At 40.6% G+C, this 27,604-nt stretch overlaps 1 protein-coding gene across 8 annotated transcripts in view; it reads right to left on the reverse strand.

The window, feature by feature from the left end:
• The window catches only part of ATP2B2 (ATPase plasma membrane Ca2+ transporting 2), a 382,727-nt gene that overhangs the window by 258,575 nt on the left and 96,548 nt on the right, over window positions 1-27,604 (reverse strand). For all 8 annotated transcript variants that reach the window (XM_042026756.1, XM_042026753.1, XM_042026757.1 and 5 more), the window contains exon 2: window positions 25,184-25,235. The gene's annotated coding sequence lies outside the window, so the exon portion shown is untranslated. The remainder of the gene's footprint in view (window positions 1-25,183; window positions 25,236-27,604) is intronic.

Here is a 27,604-nt window from a genome sequence, read left to right on the forward strand (position 1 = left end):
AAAGTACAAACTGCTCAGTGAGCTGCTGCAGATTGCTACATGATGGCCTTGCACAAAGCTCATCAGCCTGACTTGGATATTGTAATCACCAATAATAATTTAGATATTTCATGCAAAATGCCATCCAATTCCCCTCTCAGAATTACTGAGGTTCAAAATCGCCTTCCTAAGCCCATCTTAATCAGTCATAAATAACTGGTTCATTTCTTTCCAATTAATTAAATCTGGCTCAGGAAAAAAAAGGCAAATTTTACTTGCCTCTGAAACAGAGGTAGTTCCAGACTTCTAGTACTTGAAAGAGCCTCTGTACAAGTAATAATACTTGCCCAAATGTCTATTCCTTCAAAATTAGCACCTAAAATTAAAAAAACACCTTCTCTATCCTACAGGATTTCCTGATCTGCTTAACTCCTCAAGGGCTTGCTGTAAATGAGGCGAAGAAATCTCATAATGGGGCATATGAAAAAATAACCCTCCTGACCTTGTTCCAGAAGGAAAAGATTTTTAAAAGGTACATGCAAGCACTGAGAGAGCAGTGTGAGGTGTCTCACTTCCCCCAGGCAGGACACAGCCCAGGGCTGTGCTCAGTGGCAGCTCTGCGTGCAGGCAGCAGACAGAAGATCCCCAAATGATCAGGTTAAGTTTATCTCCAGCTGGCACATGGAACATCCACTTGGTACAGCAAGACCAGCCACAAACAGGTTGTGGCTTTCCCCTCTCACTTCCAGATTGCTGGGAAATTGCAGCTGCTTGGCCAGCTCTCTCTGGGCACAGTGATTGCTGTGTTCATCAGTTCAGCATGGCTGGGTGCAGGGTGAGCACAATACACCAGCTCAAGGTGGTACAAACTGGGACTCCCTGCCTTCTCCAAGGTGTCCATCCTGTCCCACAGCAGGGGGATATTGAGTCTCTCACAGGCAATTCCAAAAGCAGTTCAAGGACTCGCTCCTAATTCTTTAAGCAACCCCATTTTTTTACAGAGGAAGTTTTGACCGTGAGTGGTCAGGCCTATATTTCTCTGCAAAGGACTTATAGCTGGGAAGAAAAGATGGGAAGGTCATGAAGAAATTCTTGTCTGGTGAAGGTACCCAGACACCAAGCAGCCATTTGGGTAGCAGAGAAAAGTGAAATGAAATTGAAATTGTTCCCTGTGAGGGTGGTGATGCCCTGGCACAGACTGCCCAGAGAAGCTCTGGCTGCCCCATTGCTGGAAGTGTCCAAGGTTGGGTGGGGCTTGGAGCACCAAATGGAAGGTGTCCCTGCCCCATTCCAGCATTCTGTGGTTCTATAAACTCCCCTCCTGGGCAGGAACATCTCAATTCCAAGATTTGCCCGAGGAACCTAAATTCCGTTCACCAGTAACCTTCTCTCATCACCATTTATTGTCCCTCACTCCATTCTGCTCTCAAAGTTTTGACCCAGAGAAGATGGATTTCACACAAGAGTGAAGGCTGGAATAGAAATAGCCCTTTGTAAATGATGGATCTGCATTGCACCCTGAAAATTCTTCTTGGAAAATGACAGACAGCTACAGCTACAGTCTGAGGCATTGGATGGATTGTGTGAATGCTGCCAAATTGCAGAGAACTCAAAAGGACAGGACAAATACCTAAAAGGAAGATGAGACAATCACATTACTCCTCAATTTTCAATAAAATGAGAATTTCTAAAGCACATATTATGTATTATTAATTTCCAACTTAGAGATCATGCAAATGCTCAGGAGAACAGGTCTAGTAATAAAACCCACTTTGCTCTTCAGACCATTAAAGCAACCAAACACTGCAGTGCTCTGTCCCTGCTGCCCCCAAGGAACCTCGGGCTCAGCTTTGCTGGCAGAGCTGTGTGGAGTTAGTCCTCATCCAACCCTGCCCGGCCAAATGCAGCCCAACAGCCTCGTGCTGTCAGCTCTGACCATCCACAACCACAAGTCAGGCTCTGCCCCAGCCCCAGCACTCACCAGAAGAGCAACCTAAAACATTTGTATTTTTACTCAGAAGATTGTCTTAAAATCATTGTTAAACTAACTTAATGCAAGGATTATTTTTTAATGTGCTCCTAATTTTCTCTTATCAAGGTCCGAGAGAATGATTTCAAACAACTCTACAAATATAAGCATAGCTTATTTAAAACCAGAACAAAACTGATATAACATTCCCATCTAATTGCAAGTGGCAGGAATAACCATCATGGAAAGAAAGCAAGGTTTGGTTTGCTTATCAGGAAATAAAGCAATCCACCAAACATCTGAAAACACAAAAACGTGTTGGGAATGATGCAAAAAAAATTATCTTAATTGAAAAATAATGGCTTGTCTGAATTTTATTTTCTGTGCATCTTTTAAAAGAAAATTTTGACGGCTCTGCACTCATATTGAATTTAAATATAATTGCCATCGTGACGGTTCTCACAGCAGAGATGCCATATCAGTAGCAAGCAGACCCTGATGTGGATTAGGATAACGGGGAAGACAGAGGGGGAAGAACAGAGCTCTCTCCTGCACAGCATTTTTCATGCACACTGTACATCACCACAATCAAACACCTCAGCCACCTTGTTGAATAATGAATAGCAAAATGAACAGAAAATTAAGGAGCAGCAAGCAAGGGAGAGAAGATTCAAGCTGACATTTGCAATGAGAGGAAGTCACCGAGAGGTTCCCAGTGGCTGCTCCAGATGGCTGCAGCTATTTTGGCCAGACTACCTGGCTAGGACAGAGCTGCAGTTAGGTAAGCAGAAGGGGGCAGGAAGAAGGAAAGGAACAAAGGGGAAAAAACAAGCACTGCAAATGGGATTTGGAGCCTGCAGACTTCCTAATTCTGAGCCTTGTGAATAAGAGAAAGTTGTAAAATAAAATAGGAACTCCCAGTGACCATTTAGGAAAAGGAAACCAATTACCACTCGGGATTAGACACAGAAATTTCTTTTGGCCACTGTATGGATTCATTCTCTCTCCCATGCTTGGCTTTCCATAAACATAATTAAATTGACTTTTTCTTATGAGTAAATCGTACATGTGCTTTAGGCCACACAAAGCATCTTGCCATCTAATTGTATTTTTCATCTGTACTTTCCCCCATAGAGCTCCCTTACAGTACTGGGAAGAAAGGAAAAGTCCTTCTGTATATATTCATTTTTGTTTGTTTGTTTGCCTTAAGGTCCAATGCATATTCTAGCTGTCAAAAGTGATTTCCCTGCTCGCTGAGCAAATATTCTCAACAAAGATTTTCTTTTTTATTTACTACTATTTATTAAACAATGATTTCACAGACAGGTAATAGAAATGCAGGCAGGTCAGAGTGCATCAAAGATTTCTCTCTGGGCAGGAAGTCAAGTTTCATTAAATTTAAAAATGAAGTTTATGTAAGTGGAACACAGGGTTGCTGCGAGTTGGCTTTGGGACATAGGTGACAAAGTTGCAGTGAAATTATGAAAAACATAACAAAAGGCAGTAAGAACCTCACATGACCCCAAGCCTGCATGGTAGGTGAATATTGCACTTCCAGAAGACTGTTTCAAACAGTATATCAAATATTTAAAGACCTGAAACTGGATTAAGTCTTATGTCCTGATGCCTGATAAAACCAAATCTTTTGTATTCTCTAGCACTGGGTATAACCTGAGAAATAAAACACAAAGTAAGAAAATGTAAAGCAAGCGTAGAAGCGATGTGAAGCAGGTTTGTGTCTGACAGCGAGGTGAGAACTCTGTGCCAGTACAGAAAGAAACCCAGGGTGGAGCTGACGGCCAGACACAGGTATTTGTCTCCAGAGTGCCCAATTCAACTGCAGCACAACCCGAGGCTTTTCCTCAGGGCTGTATTTAGGGACCTGAATGGAAACGATCCCAGGGCTCTCAAAAACCTGCAGGAGCCCAAACACCACATGGCAGAGACATCCATAAAGAAAGGGGTAAAGCCTTGGGCAGCTCCTGCTGGAGCAGCTGATGTCCTGCTAAGAGGTGTCCTGGTGAGCAGGCTGATGGTGTAACAGCATTCACAGAGCTGAGAAACCCAGCACATGAGAGTTTTAAATTATCTAAACACATAGCAAGGAACAGAGGATTACTGTAGAGGTGAAACTGAGCTGGAGGATATTCTTATAAATGCAGCCAGGAGAAGCACAGTCACACTTGCATTTAGGAATTCAAACACCAGCAGCTTCCAATAGGCCTTAGGAACCCAATACTGGATACTGGAGGTATTTAGGTGCAAATAAGCACTGATTACCACTTCAAAAAATTCCTGTATTTCTTATTCTAAACACCAGGTACCAGCATCTGATGTCCTGCACTCCATTACCTGTCACAGTGCAGGGTCCCCACTGCAAAACCCCCCTAAACTTGATCTATTTTACAAATGCTAAATGTAAATGAAAGTTAATCAAGAGAGAGGGCTTCACAAAATGTCTAAAGCTTCTTTATAGTCACTGCAACATCTTAACAGTTGTTGTAAGTGAGCTGCTAAATAGAATTAAAATTCAAGCAAGATCAGATACGAGGAAGGATTATATTCCCTAAAAAGGTAGAATAGAAAACTCAGAAACATTTCAGACAACTGTTTCCATGTTCATTAAACACCATGACAAAACAATAAACCAGAATATGGAAAACAAAGCACCAGGAGAGTTTGGGAAATTGAGGATGGAACAAAGACAAACAGCTTGTCAAGCAACAGACATTTCCCTCGTGTGAACAAACCTACAAACTCCACGACATGATGCAATTCAGAAAATGTCTGGATGTCAAAAGATACCAATAAGTGGGAAATTGGGTGTTTGTTTAATGGATATAAGCCAAATGCAGGCAATACCATCCTGTCACCAGGAAAATAATGGTGTAAATACAAGAGCAAGGAAAGCAACCACCAAACATGGATAATTCATGGCTGCTACCAGTGTTTTTAGAAATGTGAGTATAAAAACATGGCTTTCTGTTTCTTTAATTAATTAAAAATAATTAATCCATTTTAAAAAGCCTACAGGGTTTTTTTAAATTAAGCCATGTATTGGGGCTAAACAATTTTTAATACAAAACAAAATCAAATTAGGTTTGTCAAAAGAATTATAAGATATCTGTGTTAAATAATGAAAAATAGCAAGGCTTCATTTTTTCATTATTATTAAAAAACATTAAGTGGAAACTACAGAAGAAGAAAAAGTTGCTCCCTGATAGACAAAAGAATTATTAGGACTCTTAAAGGAATCCAAATTGGTACAGGAAACAAGCTTTTGCAATTAAAGGCCAGTGTGTACTCTAGAGCCCATGGATAAGATAACAAGACCTGAAATAAGAAAAGATGTAGGAGAATACAAGACTACATCCAAGCTTTCAATGCAAAAATAAATAAAATTCTGATTTCCAATATTGTCAAGATTTTCTAATTATTAGGAAAGCTACAGACCTTCCATGGCTCCTGCTCCTGAGGACACACAGCTCTGCATTCTGCTGCAACAGCAGCAAGAGTTCAAATAAATTAAGTCAAGCTAAGTTAAAAGTTCAGCCAGACAAGAATGCCAGTAATGAGAAGCCACGAAGAAGGGACCATGAATGGTTACACAATGGAGAGAGGAAGAAATCAAAAAACCCCCTCTGTGACTGGCTGAGCTAATGCAGCCTTGCTTGCTTCTCTGCTGTCTAATTGTACGCAAGATTAAAATGGAGCTTTCTTCCCAAATTAGTGACATTTCAGGAGATCTTATTCCCCAGCAGCTTTTTGGTATTCAGCAGGGATCATCAGCCTTTTTCTTAGGGCTTTCTTCCCCTCTGCCTGGTCATCTGCTTTCCCTGCTGGCAGGGACTCCCTGTTTTCTGTCTCTACCTGCCTGCCAAATAGACTCACACTGGCCCAAGGATTCAAGAATTATTGAAGTGGGGGGGAGAAAAGGGATGAATGCAAAGATATGCCAAGAGATTTGATCTGAATGTTTGCAAGGGGAGCAACTGCCAAATCTTTGCAGCTCCTCCTCAGTCACTTCAGCTCCTCGCTTTGCATTTTCCCCTCCTACCCCCACTCAGAAGCACCAAGGCGGGAGAAGGAATCTGGGTTTTGGGAATGAATCACCTTCTCAACACTTCTCTTCATGAGACTATTTCCTCTTTGGAAACTCAGCAAGAAATCATCCATATGCAACAGAAAACCCAACAAACTCAATTTATTTTAGGCCCAGCAAAGGGAATTAAAAGACAAATACTTTGCACGAGTTAAAACCGAGCCATTTGCTCATTATTAGCAATGAGGACAAAGAAGGCAAATGGTCACAACGAACTTGTCAAGCCTTCCCAGCACCTCCTCGTGAGGGAAGCTACCCTACTTTCCAGAGCAGTTTTCCTCAGACTCATCACTTTCTGCTAACAGATGGGAAGCTGAAGATAGAAAGAGGCATAGTTTATGCCTAGCACCAAGGGGAGGGAAAAATTTATCTCAGCAGGAGATTCTTTAAAAAAAAAAAAAAAAAAAAAATCAGCAACTGTCCTTCTTCTGAGAAACTAGGGAAGAGGAGGGGGAAGTGTTGGAGACAAAGGATCACAGACTTTTCCCGGTGCTGCCCAGGTTCTGAATGCCAAGCCAACCTCCTCCAGCCTCTTCTGCTCTCCTTGCCCCTTTCCTAATCGCCCATCAGTGCTAACGTAAGAGCAGGAAGAGAAAAAAAGTCCTTCAGAATTCTGACATAAAGAGTTCTATGATCAAAAAAGCTTCCTCATACTCTAAAAATTGGAAATACGTTTTTTTTCTGTAAAGCCCAGAACATTTCAGCTAATCCTTAATCACAAATTCCTATCTGGATTTGTTTCTTCACCAAGTAGTCAGGATTTCCCTAACTCAGATGGCAAAGCACTCTGTAATGATCCAGCAGCAGGGAAAATCCTGGGATGCACATTGAAACGCTGGGATGAACATTGAAATAGACTCTCTGATACGGATTGGAGTTTATAATTCGCCATTGAGACGTACAGATTTCTTGAAATTGTGATGATACAGTAGAAGTGTCACTAGTCTTAAGTCACTTAATGTTTTCTTCCTTTCCACCACTATGGACACATGAGAATATTTATCAGTAGTGGTATTAAACAGAAAAAAACTCTCAAACACAACCCCCTCAACAAATTAAGCTGCACTGAACACCTTTAAATTGTGATACTTTAATACTCAAGGAGAAAAAATTCCAGACTAATTCAACAAGCTTACCTAGTGCTGGAAAGGACAAAGTGCTAACAATTTTTAGCATCATTTATCACCATTTCTAGATACCAGCACACACTCCATTTCTATTTGCATGTGTTTGTGAATGCACGTGTGCCCTTTTGTGTGGTTACATAAAAATGCACACAGATTTTGGAGACTGTCTCTAGAAGCATTCACACCCCCTTATCCAAGGAATTTGGGAGCAATTCTTTAGTTTTCCCATCAGTGATTTACTGACTAAACAGAGTAGGAAAGGGCTGGTTTGCTCCAGTGTTAATGTTCATTGAGCAACACGAGTCTTGCCCAAACCCTCAGCACCTCAGGGAAGAAGGAACAGCATTTGCACAATACTGATTTTACATTTTTTTTAGACTTCTCCCCTGTGAGGGTGGGCAGGCCCTGGCACAGGGTGCCCAGAGAAGCTGTGGCTGCCCCTGGATCCCTGGCAGCGTCCAGGGCCAGGCTGGAAAGGGCTTGGAGCACCCCGGATAGCAGCAGGTGTCCCTGCCCAGGGCAGGATGTGGAATGAGATGGGATTTAAGGTTCCCAAACAGTTCTGTGATTTCTCTTTAGTTCAAATTTCAAGAGCCAGCTGAGAGAATGCGTGAATTAAAAAATTTTTGTATGCGGAGTTCTTCAAGGGAAAAGCTTGCATTTCTCTCTTCCCTACAAGAAAAGAGGTCACCAGAATCAGGGTGAGAACGTTTCCAAGGAGGTTTGCCTTTGACAGGGCAGGCATGGAATTGCATGAGTGATTCTTACACAGGAGTGTGAAGATAATAATCAAGCTCTAAGAATGCTAAAATTCACAGGAGGTCTATACACACATATAAACCCTGAAATAATAAAAAATAAAAGTTTGGTGAAAGTATTAATGTCTGTTATTCCTGAACAAACACATGGTGCTTAATAGAAAAACAGAATACAAATATAGAGTCACACATCCCCAGTTACACACAAAACCAGGAGTGAACCACAATGGTTTGTTTATTAGAGACATCAGAATATCATCAACTAATTAAGTGCAGCTTCTCCCTTTTGGGAAGATAACTGCAGCCTCCATAGATTCAAGAAATCTACATGGATTTGGATGAAATATGGAAAATGGAACTTGAGCTGCCTCCCTAAATGCTGAGTGATCGTAGGAGGATATTTATTTTTCTTTTTTTTTTTTCCTCCATAATGTGAACATAAAAGAAACTGCACCACAGCAAGTTCCACGCCATGGGCATCAAGTACCATTTTATCTTGGAATTTCATTAGACCATCAATTGAGACAAGCACTGACTGAACAAATCAAAGAGAGGTATTTATCTACAAATAGTGCAACAGATTAAGTTGCCAATAATTACAGATATAAAATAACGCAGATTAGTCTACAATGTGGGTTTGTGAGCTTCTATTTTGTTGGGAGTTCAATTTTGTACTATTCTTATAGACTGTTCTGCAGGATCATCATAAAGAAAATTTAAACCAGTTTGTCTCATTTCCCTAAATCTTTCTGACTAGCCTTATACATGCCTTGACTTATGAAGTCTGTGGTTATTTACAGATTTGCCCTCCATCGTTCTGAAATGAATTTTTCTTGAACATTCGTTTCCTGGCTGAAGTCTAAAAGAAAGCAGTAAAAAGAGAACTTTCAAGGATAACCTTGACTATGAAATAGGTATGGGGAGCCTTTAGTTCAGAGGATCCTTGTTCAGAAACTACTACAGGTGACAGAGTGATGAAAACAGTGAAATTCTGGACAGGTCTTTAAGCAAATGCTAAAAGATGAGACTCAGAATGAGCATCCTCGCAGTGAAGACAGGCCTCTCATCACAGATTTCCTTTGATTCTCCCAAAAGTCTCTGATTTCTAATTGCCACTATCACACACTTTGATTACAATGATTTTGTGAGCGGCTGGAATTTCCCCAGAAATGTTTCCAAATACAGTCAAGTTCCCTTGGCACACAATGAGCTGTTTACAAAAGCGATTATTAACAGGGAACCAATCTGTGCAATTATCAGAAAAACTTCTGCAAACACCAGAACCACCTCACCCCTGTGTGTGTTCCCCCTGTGCTCCCAGGGCTGGCACACGGGCAGGGCCTGCTGGGTGCCAGGGCACAGCAGAGTCGTGACCTCCAGCCTCTGCTCACTGAGGGCTCCACAACCCCAACCTTCCTTCCTGAGAGCAAAGCTCAGCAAAGACCTGTGACTTCCCAAGTTCACTTATTGCTGGGCATTCAAAACGAGCCTGAAAAGTGAAGGTGTTCCATGCTCACCTGTTAAGCAGAGGAATGGGCACTACCCAGATTTTTCCTCTTTCAAACAATCCCTCAGCTCGTAACAACTCGGCACTGCCTGGGTGGCAGGACTGTGACAGCCACTGATGGACGAGCTCCAGCAGCATCATGGTTTAAGTTTAAAAAATTATTTCTTATTAAAAAAAAAAAGTCTGAAATTTGTTTCATCTTACTCAAAAAGGATGCTTGATAGGCAGGTTTTGTTTTGTTTATGATTAAATGAAAATTGAACACTGTTAAGAACTCAAGGGTGGGAGCTGGAAGTTAAAGTTAACCTGAGTTACCAGCACCACCAGCCTAAGATGATTTCACATAAAGCTTGAGGAAATTTTATCAAAACTATGGAAAGAAAATGTAAATATTGAAAACAAAACAAAAAAAAACCCCTCATTAACTAGTCTGCCATATCCTATGTTACAGTGCTTAATTTATGTGTTTTTAAAATAGAGGTAATTAGGTTGGCATTACATTCCAGTACACAAAAGCTGCTGAAATTTTCATCGGCAGAGATGTTTATCCATCATTTTCTTCACACTTTGAAAGTGAATATAGACAGTCTGTTTAATGTCCTCTTATGTAACATGCACCAAATGCAACAGAAAGTAATATGGAATAAAACATATCTAGGCATTTTCAATTTTACTTGTATTTCCTACATAATGCATTTAACTTGACAAGAAGAGAGGTAATAAGAATAAAAGTCATCAATTTAAAATAGTATTTTTTGGTTCTAATCCTTAAGCTACAAAAGAAAGTCTAAGTTTCCATGGAAAATGTTCTATTACTAAAGAACAGAAAAATAATTTTCAAAGAATAAATCCTGAGCAATGGACTTTTTAGCTGCTAGTAGGTGAAAAAATACTGCTGTCAAGTGACTAAAATAAGCATTTGATTCTCTAACAGTCTCAAATATAACATATTTCACTACAATATCAAAATGCACTCAGGTACATGAAATACATGACACAAAGGACATCCACAATCGTATTAGAAAGATTTTTGAATTTATAGTCCCAATAATAAACCTCCTTTTTCATGTACTTTGTAGTGAGGGCAGATATATGGAACTGCTGCTTTTATGCAGCTTGGCACAAGCCATTCCCAAGAGGCAGAAAAAAAGAGGATATTGGGAAGTGCTGTATAGAGCTGTGGTGAGACGACTTTTGTCTTTAATGTAGTGACCCTGCATCACCAGAGCAGGAGATGCAAATTCCTAACACCTCTATTTCCTCAAATAAATGAGAATATTCAATATTGCTGTACAATAAAAGGACTTTTTCCACTACTGAACTTGTTACGGGGATTGTGGCACAAACCACAAAAATACCCAGCAGGTTTGGCTGCTTTTCCTGGACTGGGAAATTTGCCTTTCTGTCAGGAAGGTGGGCACCCATTTCACCTGGCCAGGAGAGACTGAAAAGGAACCACAGCAAACTTCCACACTGGAATTCCTATAGCAACATCATCCCCACTTGGATCTTCTTAAGTCAAAGCTCATCATGGAAAAATGGGTGTTCTTTAGGACATGATGCAAAACCAGCCATTTTGTGCCCATTTCTACACTGGAGAAATACCTGCATTGTTCATAGCACTTTAATATATGTCTGCCTACTGCCTTCAAGATACTTCAATAGATTTACTACCAGCTATCATAGCTGGATTTTACTTATTTTAATTACCAGCCTCAAAACCAAACTATAATAAAACAGCTGGTGGACCTGTCACAGCCTGAACATAGCAAGAACTAAATGCCATGTTTTCAGCTAGTCAGAAAATTCTCTTTTAATAGAGAGATGATGATCCCACCAGAAGACATCATCGGCTTTCATAATTCTAAATTCCTTTGTATCGGTTGCAGGATATTACATGGCAAAACAGGCGGGGACAAGTAGGAATATATCTATATATAAGAATATATATTTGAGTTAGGTGTGGAACAGAGTAGCCAAGGCAAATTCAGGAAGACATAGAAGCAAAAGAAAGGCCAGGTGTGTGTTAATTTACTATCATTTTACACACTCTCCTTCCAGGTTATCCTGTCTTAAAAGCAAGGTGGCCTCAGGACCACACCTCCAAAGCTGTTACAGACTAAAGAGCACTTGACAGCTGACAATTTACTGCCACTAATTTTAAAAATATCACATGGATCAGCTCCAAGAAAGGTACCATGACCCACTGTGAGAATGCAAAAGGAGACATGAAAAAACACCTAAATTCTCTCAAAATGTAGCTCAAACGTTCTTACTCTATACAATTTTTAAAAAGCTGCCAACTTGTTTCTTCTTTTTTTTTCTTCTTACTTTTGTTTCTTTTCTTTCTTGGCTTTGGATGTTCAAGGATCACAAAGAAGGAAAGAAAAAAATGAAACAAAAAGAAAACCATAATAATGATTCTGAAAATATAATTTTATGGCCAACTTAATGATATTTACAATCACACGTGCGATATTCATTTTCCATGCTGGATCTCCCAGCACTTGGATCTTAACACCACTGCTGATCCATGCAGGCATCTGCAGAGAATATTTTGAAAAGAACACATATTTGATTTTGTCTGCTCCCTAAAGATTTAGAAGATAGCATAGCAGTGACAATTCCATTAGAAAAACAAAACTTCATGTGAAAACCTAATTTTTGTCTCTAAAATCTTGAAAACTTATCCAGAAAAGAAGTTGAAGCATGCATTAAATGCTGTTGCTCATCTCAAGGCCTGCTATGTACAAGCTCATTTGCCAATCCCCACTCAGGGAGAGGGAAATGCAATTCAAGATGTGCCAAAACAACATTTTCTTGCACTCCTAAGACTGGTGGCCAACACATTTGGGCCAGCTCCCTTCCTCATGTGACTGGCAAGAACCTGTTTGAGCTGTAATTACTACTGGCAGCAGGAGTTGCCTCCTCCTCTCCACAGCTTTTGGAGAACCAATTCATTTCTTTCCAATGGTTCAGGCCATAAAAGTGAATTCCAAGTACCCCACCTACTATTTTATGTTCATTGTTCATATGCACGGATGCTGCTCCGGAACAAAATCCTGCCCTTCTGTTAAGGATCTATGGCTGAGTCACAAGGCACAGGAAGAGGCTTTAGAGGAACTGCTTTGTCCCTGGGCTGTTCCTACAAGTATTTATGGCAAAAGCGAGCTGCTAAAATGGTAATGGAAAAGGAAGGAATTTAATGTGGGATATAACATAGGCACTGCTATAACCATGCTGTAAAAATTGCAGCGGGAACCTTTCCCGTGCAGACATTTGGAGGAGCCTTTTTTGGTTCAGATATTTGCTCCAGCTGAAATATCAGACACATAAAACATTGAGACAACGCCACCACCAGAAGCATCATCAGAGATTTAGAAGTAGAGCTTCATCAGTTGTCCATTTAATTCTCTCTCCTGGCTCCAAGAGTGGCAGTACCAAATGCTTTGGAGCAAAAATGCTCCAAATAAGAGGAATCAGAGCAGTCTGCAATCTGGTAAAACCCTTCCACATGGAAAGGTTCCCTGAGCTCCTTTCTAGCTCTTCCTATGGAATATAAACAAGTCAAACTTTAATTATTGTAAGCTTTCACATACTAATGGAATATAAGGAGATTTAAAGAAATTTGGAAAGCAGCAATTTACTTGGGAGTAACGTAATTTTACTTAATTGCTTCTAATTAAAATTATTCTACAAATGTAAAACAAAAATGTCTATTAATTCTCTGCATAAACTAAATTTAGGTATCAACTGAGTAGCTTATTCACAGTATTTACTATAATTACTGCAATACTTTTGTAACTTTGATGATTTAAAAGTTTGGAGGCTTGATACCAAATAACGGTTTCTGCTGCATAAAGCAAAATAATCTTTCAAACTCCCAGTGCCTTTGTAGTTTGACTGTGACTCACTAAATTTACATTTTGTGAAAGTACATGTAGGAGTAAAAGCACTTATGTATTATCAAGAAAAATGACACTATAATCCCATGAAGTTACTACTTATAGAAAAAAATAAAACTGTTCCCATTCTCTTCCACACCTAAGTGTAAAGTGAATACCTTCCATTAACTTTACCTTGGATTAACTTTAGAAAGAGAAAGGACACTTAATATTTTTGCATATATTTTAAACTTCACTTTCAACACAAAGTTTTAAAATCAGCCATGAAACATAAAAATTGGAAGTATCTTTCCATAAAAGTTAACGCATCTGAAAATAATTATTGTATTTTAAACTATCGTGTGATGTGTGTCAAATCAGACAAGAAGTTGAGGCCAAAGCTGGAGTGGAAAATTTAAAAAAACCAAAAAAAGGTGAGACCATTCTGCAAACTTTTATATTTTAGAAATAGACCAAGTCCAGAGACAGTTATATTTTTTTAATTTCTTCTTATAATTTATCTTCCTTATCCTCTCTGCACATTTTTGCTACCTGGTTTTTCACGTGGTTCTTCAAACAGCCCAACAAAGCAAATGCAGCAGGGTCATTGTGCCATTTTGAGGTGAAATTTGCTAACTTCAGTAAAACCAGTACTAAATGCTATTTTCTGCCTGCAGATAAGCCATTTTCTTCTCCAAATTCTTTAACACTCCAAAGTTAGTGCATCACAAGAGAGCCATGCCTGGTTTCTCTTGTGGGGAGGTTGTATCACCACAGTGTTCAGCCACCCTCTGGGGTTCACCCCACGAGCACTTGAGCACAGACCTGTCACAGTAACAGACTCAGGAGGAAACAAACCCCACTCAGAGCTCCTCTTTCTGTTTGGAATCATGGAATGGTTTGGGTTGGAAGGAACTTAGAGCCATCCAGTGCCACCCCTGCCATAGCCAGGGACACCTGCCTCTATCCCAGGCTGCTCCACACCCCATCCAACCTGGCCTTGGACACTGCCAGGGATGCAGGGGCAGCCACAGCTTCTCTGGGCACCCTGTGCCAGGGCCTCATAGGGAAGAATTTCTTCCTAATATCTAACCTAAATTTCCCCTCTTTCAATTTGTACCCATCACTCCCTGTCCTGTGACTCCAGTTCCTGACAAAGAGTCCCTCTCCGGTTCCCTGTAGCCCCTTCAGACCCTGCAAGGTGCTGTGAGATGTCCACACAACCTTCTCTGCTCCAGGCTGAACAGCCCCAACTCTCCCAGCCTGTCTCTTTAGGGAAGGTGCTCCAGTTCCCTTACCAACATCGTGGCCTCCCCTGGACTTGCTCCAGCAGGTCTTATGTTGGAGGCACTACTTGAAGACAATTCCAGAACCTGGCAAACCATGGAGTGTGGAAATCCAGACACTGGGTTTGTTTTTAAACTTGAGGGGGGAAGAAAACATACTTCTGTTAGCCAGCAATTTTGGCACTGTGTTACCATTGCTTTCCTCCAATAAAACTGGTTCCAAGAGCCTCCTAAGGAAGTGTCGTGGCTTGACCACAGGACCACAGGAGAACTGCCCCAGGAAGTCCCAGACTGCCACCTCTGGGCTCAGCTGTGTCACAGAAACACTCAGCATTGCACTCTTTCAGCAAGGTGGGATCTCTCCACCAGGGCAAGGGCATTTCCCTCTGCCTAATGAAGTTCAAGCCAAATTACGACCAAAGCTCACAGTGAGATCGCTGATGTCACGGCAAAGCAACAATCAAAATAAAATGAAATTGTAGTGACAGCAGCATGCAGGAAACAGTTTCTCACAGTCATTTACTTCTCCCATCACTGTGTGGTCCTGACTATATTCCTTCTTTGCATGGGTGCCATGGGAAGCAGATTGTTACACATTTTTAACCCCAAACTCACCAAGTCAAAAAACAGGCTCTTAATTAAGAAAAAAGCAGGGAAAATAGACTTTAATTAAAAAACAGGTTACGTGAATACAAAATGCAGAGGGCATGTTTAAAAATTGGCCCAAGATCAAAAGCAGGAATAATGAGTTAAATTATAAAAGCAATTATTAAAATGTCTGTTATGAATATCTGAAAACAAAAACCTTGAAAATGCACTGTTTCAGAGAAAATTCTGCAGTGGCAGGAAGAGATTCCCAGTGCAACTTGAAGTTTTTTCTTAAATTCAGCAGTTCACTAACAAATCACCATTAAAGCCTTGATGATCCCCAGGGCATCCTAAAAGCACTTTTGCAGCATTAGTAATAGGCCATTTAATTCCCCCACTTTATTTCTAATTTCTAATTAGGTTTTAATTCATGATATATCTTATCCTCTCATTGTGATAGCCCATATTCTTAAGGAAATGGGAATTTATCTTTCTAAGCTAAAAGTTTTTACAGTCAGGATTGCCGGATCATGGTGTTCCTTCTGCTTGTTTGCCATCTCCCTCAAACTATCCGAAAATAAATCCAAGCGTTTATTATTGAGATATTCTACTTTTCCCTTATCTGCTTATGCTTCTCAGCTGGCATTTTGGAAATGCAAGAACTGGGGACATTCCATGTATTGCTACCTCAAACTGTATTAAAAAGTTCTCTATACCAGGAGCCTTGTCTTAAAATAATCTTTAAGTGCTTCACCATGGAACACTGAATAAACACCTGGTCCCACTGCATGTCACTGAGACAAGGGATGGTGCCAGGGGCTCATTGTCCTGCTTGGACTTCTCCTATGGATAGCTCCACTACTTGACCCTCTAAAAGGTTCTACAGGACAGCTTCTTCTATTGTCAAGCTAAAAAAAAAAAAACAAAAAACCAACCCAACAAACCAAAAATCCCATCCCCAAATCAGCTGCTTTTCCTTGTGATTCTTATTCCATTTTCTCCTGCCCCAGGTAGAAGGTTACCAGCATGGAACATCTAACTCCAAGATTTCTTTGTGATCTTAGAATAGAACAAGAACTGGAATTAGGGTAGAGCAAGAAGTGGAGTAGAACAGAGTAAGGGAAGAATTGGGGTGAACTGGAGTTAGAGCAGAGCAGAACTGGAGCAGAACCCAATTCCTGCCCCTGCAATGCAGCACACCCGAGCTCTCCCTCGGTAACTCCAGCAGCAGCAGGAATCTGCTGAGGGTGACAGTGATCAGCTGCACCTCGGGAACAGCTCCTGCACCCACCCATTCTGTCATGGGAGAAACGTTCCAGGACCCTCCCAAGTGCCTGTGCTGGGGACAGCAGCAAGACTGGGAAATGTTATTGCTCTGTTTCTTTGTCAGTTGGAAGCCTGAGTTCATACCTGATGCCCAGCAGATTTTCCTGTCATGGCTCAGCTTAATTTGCTTGGTTCTAAATATCAGCAAAAGATAGAGTTGAGCAAAAAGAAAAAAAAAATTGGAGAGTTTGTCTCCCTGACATACAGCAGAGGCTGGGTGGGGCTGCCAGGTGACCCCACACTCGGATACTCGTCCGAGGCTGGAAAGCACTGCTGCACTGCAGGGTTTGCATTTCCAGCCCTACCAAACCTTCACAGCAACACAAGCATCCAAAATCAATCCCAGTTCCCTCCATTTATGTTTTCTGAGCAAGCAGCACACACAGATCATGCTAAGAGAGAGGTTGGTTTTCTTTAGCGTGCTGATCTCATTATAAGCAAATACGACGGCAATCTGATTTTATCGGCCACAAAACAAAGAGTGTGCTCGAGTTTTAACATCCAGCCAAAACCTCTTCTGCTTACAATTTGAGTTTAAACTTGTACAGTATGCTCATTACCATAAACAATCTAGAAAATGGCCAGTAAACAAACTCCCCTCTTGTAATCTGCCATCAAAAAACCCCAAAGAAATAAGCATTGGCATCCCAGCTTTGCTTTCAAGGCTTTGGAAAGACCAGCTGAGAAGTTTTCCTTCCAAATAAACTGAAGGTTTTAAACAAACCAAAGAATGCTTCCAGATGTTTTTTCTTTCAAGCATGCCTTAATAAATGACCCCAAATAAAGAAAGCTTCAAGGTAGATAAATAGTGTCTTGGAGGATAAAGAATTAGGAAAGAGCTCTAAGTATTATAAAATGATACTCATGTTTCATCCCAATTGATTTTGTCCACCTAATCAGTAAAATCAACATCAACAACCTGCCTTTCTTCTTTGTGAAAGGGAACAAAATATTATTTTAAAATATGAGATAATTTCAATTTAATAAATACTACATGTGCATATAATGGGATTTCCATGAAAAATTCAAAATCATTGCTCTTCATCATTAAATTCAAGTTAATCAGCATATTCTGCTGCAGATTCAATTAAAAACCAATATTCTAAATTTATTACTCAGTTGTAAATATCAATTCAGTTTCCAAGCAAAACAATATGAATCTGCAGTAAACAGCTCAATCATTCTGGAAGTTGTCTATGCACCAACAGAGAAAATAAATAAGAGAAAATCCACAACATCAGCTTTTCCAAAATCCAGGACATGTGCTACAACATCTCATACCTCAACAAACCGAGAGAACTGCAAAAAGTGGTGATAACCAACAGGAACAAAGTGCTATTTGGTTATCAAATGTTATAAATTAATGTTTTTAAAAGATGTTCATTTTGAATGCCATATGGGAGATGGGAAGGGTCTGTCAGAGCACAGTCCTGATGGAAATCTCCTAATCAAGCTTGACAGATAACCAAATCAACAGATTGACAGCCAGGAATTGCAGATGCCTCATTTCCTTTGGAAAGCCAGCCTGAAAGGAAGGGCCCACTAATACCAACAGCATCCCCTCCAGTGACAGTGACAGCACCCACAAACCTCAGCACGATGACATTTGATGGGAAACAATGAATCCAGAGAGCACAACCCCTGGAGAACCTGCAGAGATGGATCCAAGAGGAGCAACTGCCTCCCCTCCCTGTGTGACTTCCTAAACTCTGTACAAGTGTCCTGCCTGCTCGGGAGAGGAGTCCCAACAGCTCCTGGGGGAGTTACCTCCCCAGGATAAAGGAAGAAAGCACAAGAATGGGGACAGTGGGGGCATGGAATGAAGACAGGCTGGTGAAACCCCATCAGCTTAGTCCTGGCTTTCCTGACCCAAGCCTAGCAGCTGCTCCAAAACTCTGGCCACAGGGAACAGCCAGGTTTGGCCAAGATGGAGAAAGCAGGAGCTGAGGGAAGCTGGAGAGAGCAGGAGCTGAGGGAACACTGAGCTCCACAGCCTGTGGAGACCCTCAGGACCATCAGGAGCATCGCTTCCAGGTCTAAGGGGTGCCCTAAGTGGTAACAGACTCCACTTTAATGTTTCCCTTCTCCTCTTCCATAAGTTCCTGTTCATTATTTTCATATTTTCTGTTTGGCATCTAGGAACAGGATAATACCAAGTTTGAACTAAATTTCTCCATGACTGTAAAAATATATTTGATTAAACAGATGTCAGCAAAATTTTATGGAGTGAAAATTGAGTAACAGATGGTGAGGTCTGTGGACTTCAAAGAGGCTGTATTTTATTAAATAGGAAATTTGAGGAAAAGAATTATTTTGCTGGAAATATTGATGCAGTGTTTAGGCAAATGTAAAAGCATTCTTACTTGATAGAAAACAGTAAGTTTAAAAAAATTTTAAGATAGATGTATTCATACTGTGAACCTCAGACCATTAAAAAAGGGGACTTTATTCCACCTATTTTTACTCACTACAGCAGGACATCAAGGTTCTCAAAGAAAATTAATACACTTTATGGGGAAGAAAAAAACCCAACTACCACACCAAAAATAACAATGACCTTGGATTAAGCATCCTGAGCAAAATACATCCTTTGTGTGATGCACAAGCTATTGTGAAAACGAGTTGACAAATACAAGACCATGGGATAATAAACAGTTATACCAAACTTATATTATGAGCATTAAACAAAATTGCAAATAATGGCTTACGTGCGATGGGAAATGAGACAGAAGGGTTATAACTCCTGACTGCCATTAATGCACCACCTCTATTCCAGCTTTACTACTTGGAATGGCAGAAGAACATTGCCACCAGTGGAACGTAGAGAGTCAATGAAATGAAAAGATCATAAATGTAATTAGTATTGCATAATAGGATTTCTCTCCCGATTCCTATGGCTCTCAAGTCTTTTCTTCAAGCTGATATTTTAAACATTTTATTACATCATTGGGAAGAAATTCAAAGGGCAGAAGTAGTTTCAAATTCATGACCAGGCTCCTTCTGCATCAAAGAGAAAGCTACAGTGCCCTGTGGAATAGCAGTCAGTGAGCTGCCTCACACGTCCAGGGGGAAGACTTGGAGAAGTCTGATAGTTCCAGAGCACTTAACCATGCTGAGAGCCACCTGATGTCCAAGCAAGCCTTGTGTTGGTTCACAGACAGGAGACACCTCTGACTCCCCCACACCGACAGTGTCTGAGCTGACAGAGCCCCCTCTCGCCTGCAAGAGGCACCAGCCCCTGTGGCCAAACCTGCACCAACACAGCCCAGCTCCATCCAGAGAGCTCTGCTCATCTCCTTCCCAAAAACCTGCTGGGAGCTGCCTCTGGCTCTGGTCTGCCCCTCCCACAGCACAGCTCAGGGTCTGGTGCTCCCTTGGATCAGAGCTGTAAGTACTGATGTCACCAGGAGTGAAGCCATCACAAACATTTAACAGGTATTTCTGAGCTTGTGTCTCCATTTCTCAGTGACATTTCCTGTCAGGTGTTTAACTGTGCTGTCAGGGTTCCTGATGCCTCAGAGGTGTGGAAGCTGCTCCATCCTCATGCTTGGGAAATGCTGCTTATTTTTCACAAAGTGGTGCAACGAACTGAGCCCCTCCAGACTGTGAATGCAGAAACAGAACTTCCATCTCACCAGTATTTATGGTTTATTAACTATGATCATGTCTTATTTGTGGGTTTAGGCCTTGACACCACCACAAGAAACAGACATTTTCCCACAAAGGCTGTATTTTAAGAGAGAAACAGTCAGCTTATGTTTGACAGAGTGATAAAAGAACCAACAAATTCAAGCCTCCACAAAGCAAAATGCCCTCCTCGAGTCTGCACTTCAGGGTTTTGTACAAGCACAAGCTCTTCAGGAGTAATGCTCAGCTTTACAACTCATCCATCATTCCTCCCTCTCTATTGATCCCCTTATCCGTCACATCCAGGTAGCCTGGACTGGTTCAGAGGCTCCAAATAAACACATGAAAGAGTTCCTGGGTTTAAACCACTACCAGAGTAATTTAGATCATGTTCAGGACAGCCCTCCAGCCTTCCCAAGGAAAAACTGATTGGATTGAAGCACGTTGAAAGCACATATATGTTGCCTGAATTATTTTCACATGCTTTTAGACCTAGAAATTCTGTATTTAAACAAGCAGAAAAAGGAAACATTGGAGGTGGGTGTTAATTACTCCTATTTACAGGCTTTTTAGCAGTTTCCCATATTGCTTAAAACTGAAGTTGTATCTTATTTTCAGTGATTCAAAAATCAAGGCAAGAGACAGAAATTCATCAGAAAAATCAGAGACTACTTTTCCAGAGATATAAAAGAAAATGCAGCTTACACATCTCAGGCATCAGCTTTTAGATCTATCCTTTCTCTTCCTAAGGCAAATGTGATGATCAATCTACAAAAAAACCTGAAATAGTTACCCAAAAGCCTCCTCTTAATCTTCAGTTGTTCAAGGATTCTGTAGTTTTCAAAAGAACTCTTAAGCACAGGACATTTGGGGGTTTGAAGTATTCAGTGTTAAGGGCATGAAAAATATCACTCAAAATGTTTAAAAGGGATTTCAAAGCTTGACCTAAGTTGATAACCCTGGTTAAGATTTTCATTTCTGGATATTTAAGATAAAATGGCTGAGGACTTACAGAGAGGAGAAACCAGTTTTACAGCAGCATTTTAAGTTGTGATAAGATTCCTAAATATAAATGCCCAAAGTTAATGTGCCAGAATGTTCATTGGGTATTTTTTAAAGGAAGGCAAAAAGAATGATCTTAAACCTATACTTAACCTCTACACAAGAGGCAGTTCAGTATTTAGAGACATCTGGAGGAAGGTCTTGTTCTCATCAGATCATCTTTCTTCAGCTTTGGAGGAAGAAGTGCTAATTTCCATTCTTCCCCATTTTCTGACGTGCTTTAGGATTCATTGTGGATGTGGGAAAATGAGTTATTTGACCTCTTGAATAGAAGGAAAAGAGAACTGGGAGGGTCATGTCTGGAGAGAGGTCTCTGCTCACTATTCCATGTCAAAGTTCTGGGGCTTCAGGCCAATTTCTCAGGGCCAAATCTGACAGCTACCAGAGAGGTTTACTGTGAAATTAAACAAGGAAAAGTATTCTTGGGATAATCTTATGGAACCTTCTTTTTATTCCTGCAGAGAAAGGCCAGAAAAGTCAAACTAAAAATACCAGATCATTTACAAATGGAGCCAGAAAAGCAAAAACTTTCAATCAGTATCAATATGTGTAGCACCGCCCAAACTGAATGGACTTAATTAGAAATGAAAAACAACTTGTTAAAGCCACCATTCTAAGGTGCTTTTAAATACCTCCAGGGTAATTGTTACCACACTGCAACCAGAAGTTCCTGAGGAGCTGCCTGTTGATCACTTTCACTGATGAGTTACCGTTTAGATAAAATCCCAAGTCCACTGTTGGTACTTTTTTGTTGGTATTTTCACAGAGAATGCTAAACACTTTTTTAAAATTTTATTTACAGGAGGCTGCTCTGTGCCTTGGGAATGCCAGTGGATCCCTGAGTGGTGCCACGTTGCTGCCACTCCCAGAGACACAGAGGTGACAAGGTGACAAGGAGACAACGAGGGAAGTGTCTCCCCAAACACAGCCTTGCACTCAATGCCTTCTTTAATGCAAGCCAAAAGCAAACTGCTCCAGATGATAATTAAAAAATAGAAACCAAACAGTTAAGGCCTGTCTGATTAATTGCTCTACTTAGCTAATTTGATAAGCCCTCCATCAGTTTTCCATACCTCCTTCATTGGCTTGATCTACTTTGCAAATTAATCTAATTATGAACACCTGCAATCCAAAGCCCCATCTCTGCAGAGGTTCGAAAACTCTTATTTATACACAGCATTTCTTAAAAGGTCAATTCTAAGCCCTATCCTGCCACAAGAAGCCTTCCTGGGGTCCAAGGAAGGGACAAAGCAAGGGGAATATGCAGTAGAGGAACCACTCCCTGCCTTACCAATGCTTTATTCCCTCTGTATTCAGCAACATAAACTGCATTCTTCAAGAAAATTCCAATAAAAATTTACAGCAGACAAAAGATGAAGAACGAGTCAAAGTCATCCCAGTCCCCACACCACATTAATCACATCAGCCATGCACCAGGAGGGGAATGATAATGCCAGCTCCAATTCGGGGTGCCATGGAGCTCTCCAAAGACACCAGGTCTGCACAACCATAGCGCCGTGGGTTTAAACCACATTGGAAGCTGCAACCTGGTAAAACTACTGTGAAAAGTTCAGCATCACCTCGAGTGAATATATGTTAGATAATAAAGGATTAACCGTGTATTTATGATGTAGATGTGTGGCTTACCCTTGATTCCCTTCACACAGGACAGAACTCTTTGCCAAAAGAATCCAAACACAAAACTTGTGCTGCAGTATTTTCAAAAGTATGGACTAGTAACAGATTTTCTTTTTTAAAACCAGTTGTACTGATACTTTTAATTGATCTCTCTGATTGCTACTTCAGCCTCATTTATTATTGTGAATATAAATTAGAAACAAAAGGAAGCCCCAAGCAGTTTTATCTGGCTATAAAGATTTTTTGCCACTAGATTTGCAATTCCTTTTCACAAATTATTTTGTGAGCAGAATTTTTAATACTCTGTATTAATCATAATTTTCTCCCTCTCAAAATCCTTACAGAAAGATTGAACATCATAAAATGTTCTGTTTCCATCAAAATCAGACAAAGTTATAGTTCAATTCATCTGGGGCTTTGTGCTAGCCTTGATAAAATGTATTTTTGAAAGACAAACAACAACACTGTCAGACTTGCCTGACTCAAAAGCAATTTGCATTAGTAAAATTTAACTGTAAGCCCTTGAGATGACAACGCTTTATTGTATTTGTTGTAAAAAATATTTTAGCTGAGCAATACCAAGCTTGGGGCCTTATGCCCTGTGGCAAGAAAAATTAGGAACCTGTGCTTCAGAGAACATCTGCAGAGCTTGCAGGGGGTCCCTGCTAGATGGACCCCAAAATGAAGGACGCTCCTATCCTACCTCAAAATATTGGTCTAATATTTTAAACCTGAGAATATGAGAAAGTGAAGTTATTAATGGAGCCATTAACTGTGTCTCTGGGGCTCCCAGATTAATTAAATTCAGAGTCAGTGCTAAGATCCTCACAGCCTTTCCAAACCTCCAGCAAGCACCTGCAGAACTCCTCCAAATATCACCATGTTAGAGAGGAGACTGGGGAAAAGCCACTGGAATGTCAGAAAAGCGTAGAAAAAACACAAAAAATGGAAAAAAATTAAGAAATGTTGGCATTAAAAGACCTGACAGATGTTAAGCTTTTGTTTTTGCATCATCTCTCATTGCAGAGCGCTGAGTAATTAAAAGTGATGTGCAACCGAGCAAGGGCTCGTCCTTGGTCACCATCTCAAAGATGCCCAGAACCCTTCCCCAGGGGCTGCTGGAGACCCTGCAAGCCAAAGGACTCCCCCTGGGAAGTGGGGATGATTATGGAAACGCCAATGGATATCCTAGGATTGAACACTTTCCTTCAGGAAGCTGCAGCATATTTATGACTGTCAGAAATGCCAGGAAGCTCAGCTGAACGCAGCTATTGATTACCCTGACAGCTCCACAAGGCCAACTTCCAACGGCTGACTCGACTGAGGTGAACCAGGGAAGAGGATTAAAAATCCCTATCCCCTAAAGCCTTGGCCGCTCCTCTGACATCCCTAATCCCATCAGCGAGGGAAAGCTGTTTATTAACTTCTGCTCTCAGAGGTGGAGGGCATCAAGCAGCTCAAACATCCTGCAGCAGGTAAGGGAGAACTTAGGAGAAAAACAGTGAAAATGGGGGAAAAAAGAAAAAAAAAGAACAGTGGAACCACATGAGGATTCCAGCTATTTCCAGTAAAAAGCATGAGGGAAAATAATCAATTTAACAATATGTATCAGTAAACCCAGAAATACAGAAGGTGTTTGCTACTTAGCCCCTCAAAACAAAAAAAAGCAGAACACAGTAGGAAATCATTTGATAAATGTGAGGCCTAATCCCAAAAGCTGGTTTATTTTCATATCGTAATAAAAGGGGTAATTTACTAATATTTGGAGGAGAAAAGAAAGAGAAGGAAGATGTGCTGCTGAGGAGAAGCACAGGGGCTTCTTTTGCCTATACAAAATGAGTTTATGAAATATATTTAACTGAGTTATTTTAAGAAGTGCCAAAAAGTTGGCAGCCACAGAGAATTCCTTAGCATAGCTAAAGAGCCTGAGGATTTGGAGCCAGGACAAGGAGGGATTCACTGGACCCAGGCTGGGCCTTTTGTGTTGCTGTCTGTAGATCTCCTCATTTGGGGACCTGTCAGGAATTCTGATGCCACTGCATTACTTAAAACTACAAAATTGACCCCATCCTGCCCTGTCTGCAATTTTGACCATGACCACTGAAACTTTAAGGCCATTATCAGATCATTTACAGGTTCTTAAAACTCAGTTTGCACTGGATGTTGTGTAAAACTGGAGATTTGTCCTAATTCAGAAAAAACAAAGACTAAACTCGTGTGCATGTGTTTATGATCATTTCAAATGATTGATTGTTAAAAGGACATAATATCCCCTTGATATAATAACCCCTGGAACAATGATGGGGATGACAGGAGGAAATCAGGCTTACCATGAACATAGTGCACCAGGCGATGAGATCTTTGTGTCACAGCATGCAAGACCTGATAAAAACAAAGAAAAAACCAGTTTGCATTTGGGAAAATTAAATTATGACTGGATATAATGAATGCAAAATCAAAGAAAAAGGCAGTTCAGTCATTAAAAAGCAGCTGGTTTCCTTTAGATCCAAATGGGCTCGTTGCACAATTAATAAAATTAAGCTCATATCTTCTATGTTACTCCATAATAAATTTATAGAACAGAAAATACTCCATAGAAAATTTTAAAGGGACTCTTAAAAAAATAAAGCCTAACACACCTCCAAAAAATAAACTATAACACACGTTCCAACAGAACTGAAGCATGAAATATTGCCTCATTCTGGAAAAATCAAACTAATAATGCACACAAAAGCTATCATACTTGTTGCCACTTATAATTATTTTGTTGTAGCTTTCAGGTCTACAAGTATTCAACAGAACTGATAACCTCAATTTTTCTCAGAATCAAATACCTTGAAGGGAAAATGTTTACTGAATAAATATTTGCATGAATCAGGGTACATGAAATCAGGGCACTTCCTTTTGGGGACAAAAACAAACGTCTCTTCCAAGAATCACATCAGGACAAACACACCAGGTATCTTCCTGGTTCACAAATCTAATGCCAGGATTAAGTTTTCCACAAAGAATCTACTTCAACCCCTTCTGGATTTTAAGTCAGCAGAGACAGAATCCTGTGTGCAGCACATTCGTCAAGACACAGCTTGCCAAGCAATCAGCCTGTTAAACACAACCCCTCACGCTGCTCAGGGAATGTCCCCTAAACCAGCAGATTTATGCAGGAACACAGCAGTGCCAGCCCTCCAAGAGCTTCAGGACAGAGAGATTCAACAGCAACTTCTGTTCTGACTCCTCAAAGCACTTTGGAGCATCACAGAGGGATGCACAAACAGAATGGACATTGTGCTATTAAGAGCCAAAAAACAGTTCCTGGATTCTCCAGGTTCTGCTGTGCAACTGCTCAGCCAGAAATTAAAAGGACAACACCACTTCTTTGAGAGCCAAAGCTGAGTTAGGGAGGTGACACATCGTGAATTAAATTGAAATCTGGCCAAAAAAAAAAAAAAGAAAATAAGCCTAGCCCACTTGATTGAAGTGCCATGTAAGCACTACAAGTGATAAAAATACCTCTCTCCCATCCCAAGGTAACAGAAGTGCTTGCAGGAGTTCCAAGCCAAACATCTTGTTCCACCACCTGGGCTACCAACATCTCTTTAGCACATTTATTCCAGAGATTCCCCATTGTGGAAATACATGAAAACAGCTGAACACCAGAGCTCTCAGTCTGAATTGCACCCACAGTGCTGGAGCTGAGCAAAAAAGCAAGTCCATCTTCTCCAGGAGCTGACAATGCAATCCACGCATCGGATACCAATCCCACAAATCGGTGGGCAACTCCAGGAATCAAACTAACAGCAAACAAGGGGACACAGCAGGGGGAAATACCAAAATGCCAGAGCTTTGGAGCACAGCAAGTCACAACATCTCTACCAGAGGGGATGGAAATGGTGCAAAGTCAGTCAAATGAGTGAGAAGGGGACTCCCAGCAGGACTCGATGCAGTCAGGGATGGGAGCACTTGGCTCTGTTCTGACTCAACCCCAGTTCCAGCACCTACTCTTGGAGGCCTAGGTTGTAAAAACTGTCATTGCCCAGCAGTACAGGTGTGTCCTTAAACCTCCTGCCTCCCTTTGCCTCAGCAGTAAAGTTCTCCCACTTCTGTGGGACTGATTTTGAGTATAAATTCAGAGGATAACATAAAAGTGCTCAAACACTGGGGTGATAAATTAAAATAAATGTCTCATCAGTATTCTCAATATATTTCTCTGACTCTATAAAGACTCAACATTTTCAGCCTGGGAAGGATAACAAAACCAGAGTCCAGGAGCAATCAATGCTACTTTTAAAATGCATTTTTACTTTTATCAGGGATTATTAACCTCAGCCAGACCAATATTTATTTACTCTTTCATCTGGTTTTCCCAGAGTTTTAGAAAATTATAGTTGTCAAAGGTACTGCATATTGCTCTAAAATTCCCTGTGAAGGGGTTTGATGTAAGAAAGCCGGTCACTCATGAAAAAAATTAAACTCATACAAAATTTATAGTTAAATAAAAACCTTTGTTCTTCATTCATTTCCCTAAACAGCTTAAACCCTTGCTGGAGCAGAAATTCAGAGTGCCTGCAAATCAGTCATTTGCTGCAGCTGCTTAAAAATATGAAAAACCATAAAGAAATGGATAATCAAAGAATTTGCTGGAAAGAAAAGACAATTATTGATTCTTAAGACTGGTTTTGACAAGGTAAAGGTTTCACCTTCCCCAGCTGAGGATGGAATTATAACAGAGGATGAGTTCCCATTTTTCCAAT

Source organism: Corvus kubaryi, unplaced genomic scaffold, assembly GCF_017639235.1.
Source record: "Corvus kubaryi isolate FWS band 111438036 unplaced genomic scaffold, C.kubaryi_AGA036_p1.0 37285, whole genome shotgun sequence".
NCBI lineage: Eukaryota > Metazoa > Chordata > Aves > Passeriformes > Corvidae > Corvus > Corvus kubaryi.